The 5,000-nt window shown below is 37.4% G+C and overlaps 1 long non-coding RNA gene across 1 annotated transcript in view; it reads left to right on the forward strand.

The window, feature by feature from the left end:
- Window positions 1-5,000, forward strand: part of LOC118765127 — a 21,301-nt gene that overhangs the window by 2,444 nt on the left and 13,857 nt on the right. The window contains exon 2 of the long non-coding RNA XR_005000978.1: window positions 1,613-1,617. This is a non-coding gene — a long non-coding RNA (uncharacterized LOC118765127). The remainder of the gene's footprint in view (window positions 1-1,612; window positions 1,618-5,000) is intronic.

A 5,000-nucleotide genomic window follows, 5' to 3' on the forward strand; every position in this document is an offset into this window, starting at 1 on the left:
ATATATATATGTATATATATATATATGTATATATATATATATATATATATATAGGTATATATATATATATATAATATATATATATATATGTATGTATATATATGTATGTATATATATATGTATATATATATATATATATATATTTATACATAAATATATATATATATATCTGTATGTATACGTATATACATGTGTGTGTATGTATGCGTGCGTGTGTGTCTGCGTTTATATATGTATGTGTGTTTGTGTGTACCTGTGTGTGTCCTTAAGCATGTCTGGATCACATCTTAACACAGAGCCGACTAAATCTCACACAGTGACACTAAATCATTCTGCGGCCATTCGTTCTAATCCACATGTCAACGTAGCCGCTAATCGATGTCTAACAAATCACATAAGCATACTCCCCATTCTCCTTCACACACTATCTCTCTACATAACGTCTCCTACCACCCTTTTAACTCACTTCTTATCATATTTTAATATTTCTAGTCCCAACTAGTAAATATTATATGTAACACAGTGAATTCACCTTTTACCAGTAACATGTGATACCAGCGTCCGGTGCGAGCATGGTACATAACATCATATATTATAAACTCCACCAAGAACGGAGTATGCCAATGTATATCATGAGTGCTCTACTCCACCATTCCAGCATACACCTATTTCTTTACTACCCACAAGGGGCTAAACACAGAGAGGTCAAACAAGGACAGACAAACGGATTAAGTCGATTACATCGACCCCAGTGCGTAACTGGTACTTAATTTATCGACCCTGAAAGCATGAAAAGCAAAGTCGACCTCGGCGGAATTTGAACTCAGAAGGTAACGGCAGATGAAATATGGCTACGCATTTCGCCCGGCGTGCTAACGTTTCTGCCAGCTCGCCGCATACACCTACCATCATTAATACACTAGACCAGCTTTCACCATCAAACTACACGAATACATACTTTCAAAGACATAGTAGAGTAATTATCAACATTACCAACGATACTCAGCATCAGTAATGCACTATACTCGCACAACCACGAAGAACACATTGTACTAAGCATCGTCCACAAAACTCTGCCTTGGCACATACTAAACAACATCCATCTTCGGCACATCGCTAACGTGCAATGCAACCGTCAACAGATTATATAACCACTGCTATCAACACATAACACTAACCGCTATCTTCAACATACTACACTAACCACTAACATTATGATTTTCGTCTGTCGGAGTAACGAGAACCATCTCATCAATCTAGGATGACTGATGACTTGTGCTGTGACGTTATTTGAAGCGAAGAATTGTGCAGCGTAAATCTCACTCTCTCGTCCGTGACCATCTTCAAGTCAGTGGTAAGACCAGGTCAAGACGATTGGTGATGGATACAGATGCAGTGGATAACCAAAATGTCTTACTTGCCACATCTTGCCTTTTTACACTCCCCTCATCCCCCTCCATTGAACCATGAAAGTTCGCCGGATCCAGTCTTCACGTTGGCAAATCATAATGTGCTAGTTAACCCATAACTGGGACCCTGACAGTTGCTACGTTCTGAGTTCAAATTCCGCCGAGGTTGACTCTTCCTTTTTTTTCGGGGTGAATAAATTAAGTACCAGTTGAGCATTGGTGTCAGCTTTACCCCCATTCCGAAATCGCTAGCTTTATGCCAAAATTTGAAACCGACATTATATTTAATATAGGAAATGTTGGTCGCAACATGTAAAATATTTTCTCCATTCATCGGAAATGCTTAAAATGGATCTTTGTTCAAGGTTAACGTCTATTTTAAAATTACAAAAAAAAAAAAAGAAAAGAAAAGAAAAAAAAACAGTTAAGAAAGAATTGTAACTTAAGCTATATAAATTTCTATAAAATTGTGAAACATTTTTTGATCGATGTAATAACATGATTCAATGCCATTATCTCTCAAGAAATCGAATCTGATGCTAAGTTTGAGTCCGTCTTATTTCATACTATGATTTTCCACTACTTCACATTCTTACTTTTAAAATGTCTAACATTTTCTCTTTCCTTTCTATCTTCGGTCTCTTTTATTCTCTCTCTCTCTCTCTCTCTCTCTCTCTCTCTCTCTCTCTCTCTCTCTCTCACACACACACACACATATATAACAAGACCTATGACGTTCCTTCTCCCAACACTTATTTCAAGGAAGACTTATGAAGAAAGTACAGAGCACTCTACGATATATCTTTTGTTGTTTGTTTTACATCGTCTCATTTTTATCATCAAATACACAGTCTTGGACTTCCTCTTTAAGCTCTGTGAATTCGCTAAAATAAATACCAGTAATATACTATAAATTTGAATAAATACCAATAATATACTATAAATTTAATCAACTCTAATACAGGAAAATCGGGATTTTTTTTTTTTACAAAGTTAAAATCAGTGAAAGAATCAACGCATTTTCTACGAGACCTCACGCGAGACACTTAGCCTACAGCAGAAAATGACTGATAATTGATTGAATCACAAGACATATAATTAGCAGATAACTGATTAAGTGAAATATGAGTATTTTAATTTATTTCTAGTCGATGCTGCAAGATGTTATCCATAGCTTTACAGGTATTCATTATAAGAAGCAGACACAAATAATATCAAAATCAGGCGACGTCAATTCCAGTGGAACGTATTTCGAAAGCTATTCGTTCAGCATTCAAATATCTAACTGAAATATAATCCGGCCAACCTGTTAACTAGTTTATCAGCTCCAGATAATATGCATAGCCGCAATTTTCAGGAAACAATTTCAGCTATTTAACCTCAGCTATAGTTATTTCATCACGTGAGCCAGCTTTGGCGTGTCGTGGTCGTGTCACTGTGTGAATCTTCGTGGGCCACTTTCTTATCTAGAATGTCTAAATAACTTGTATGTTTGGATTGCATAACACTCTAGTTATCTAGTTTTGGGGTAAAAAAATTTATGACGTAATTATATTGGCCTCCAGTGTTGGTCGTAACTTGGTGGTCTACAAAACGATGGAGCTTTTGAAATGTACCTTTTCTTATCACTCAGGATAAGACTAAGCGATCCCCGCTGGTGTGCGTCAGTATGAAATCTTTTGCTTAATACGAAGGGGCTGGAGCAGAGTCACGTGAAAGTAAGCGAGAGAGACAGAGTGAAGAAGAGGGTGAGTGAGAGAGAGAGAGAGAGAGAGATAGAAGGATAGAGAAAGAGGAAGAGAGAGAGAGAGTTGAGAGAAAGAAACTGACTGATTAGCAAAGAGAATGAGTGATGTATAGGCAGATAAAGCTAAATATAGAGAAAGAGGAAGCGAAACTGAAAGACAGAACAGGAAATAGAGGAAAAGCTACAAACATTTTCAGAGAGGGAAGGGGAAGTGAAATAGAGAGAAGTGGGGGGGGGGGGATGAGCCAAAGCATACCGACCCGTATATAAATGGACATATATTTTTTATCACACATACGTACAGAGATACATATATCTGTGTATGGGTTGTATTCATATCATATGTACACACATTTACATACATATATACACACAATACATACACACAAACGCACACACAACATATATATATATACAAATACACACACACACACACACACACACATATATATATATATAATATATATATATATAATATATATATATATATATATATATATATATATAGTTAAAGGCTACATTATAATCGTAACCGCAGAAATACTCACATTGAGTAAAACCATTAACTGGAAGTGGTTCATAAAGGCCACTTTAATAAACGAAATAATATTTATCCGTCATTTATTATGATACAACACATCTTATCCACTCAGTGTAATGCACTCAACGCATATGAATCAGTGCAATTTTCTTGTGGTATTAGAGATGAAACGAGAGGAAAATATTTGAAACGGTAAATACATAAGATTGCAAGAATGGAATATATTTTAGCTTAAATGGTCAGAGTTCCGATTCAGCAACTTGTTTTTTGTTTATTTTTCATTCTTCTCTTTATTTTATCGGTCATTAGCATTCAACGCATTTTTTAATCTTTTATCTTTCACTTGTTTTAGTCATTAGAAGGCAGCCATGCTGGGGCACCGCCGTGAAATTTTTTTTAGTCAACTGTTTCGATACCAGTCCTTATCTTTTAAAATACTGGTACTTATTCTTATTTCTTTACTGCCCACAAGGAGCTACACACGGAGGGGACAAACAAGGTCAGACAAACGGATTAAGTCGATTATATCGACCCCAGTGCGTAACTGGTACTTATTTAATCGACCCCGAAAAGATGAAAGGCAAAGTCGACCTCGGCGGAATTTGAACTCAGAACGTAGCGGTAGACGAAATACCTATTTCTTTATTACCCACAAGGGGCTAAACACAGAGGGGACAAACAAGAACAGACATAGGTATTAAGTCGATTACATCGACCCCAGTGCGTAACTGGTACTTAATTTATCGACCCCGAAAGGATGAAAGGCAAAGTCGACCTCGGCGGAATTTGAACTCACAACGTAACGCAGACGAAATACTGCTAAGCATTTCGCCCGGCGTGCTAACGTTTCTGCCAGCTCGCCGCCTTAATACTGATACTTATTCTATCGGTTCTTTCGCCGAACTACAAAGTTACGAGGATGTAAACACACCAGCACCGGTTGTCAAGTGGTGGTGGAGGATACAAAGACACACACATACACATATGTACAACGGTCTTCTTTCAGTTTCCGTCTATCAAATCCATCCACAAGGCTTTGGTCGACCCGAGGCTATAATAGAAGACGCCCAAGGTGACGCGCAGTGGGACTGCGCCCGGAACCATGTGGTTAGGGAGCGAGCTTCTTACCACATAGCCACGCCTGCGCCAAAATATTTTCTAAATGTCATTTAATTTTGGTACCCAAAAGTGTTCCTTGAACATGTTCCTAGAATAGTACTCTCTTTTACTCTTTACTCTTTTACTTGTTTCAGTCATTTGACTGCGGCCATGCTGGAGCACCGCCTTTAGTCGATCAAATCGA

The sequence above is a fragment of the Octopus sinensis genome, linkage group LG1, assembly GCF_006345805.1.
Source record: "Octopus sinensis linkage group LG1, ASM634580v1, whole genome shotgun sequence".
Taxonomy (NCBI): Eukaryota; Metazoa; Mollusca; class Cephalopoda; order Octopoda; family Octopodidae; genus Octopus; species Octopus sinensis.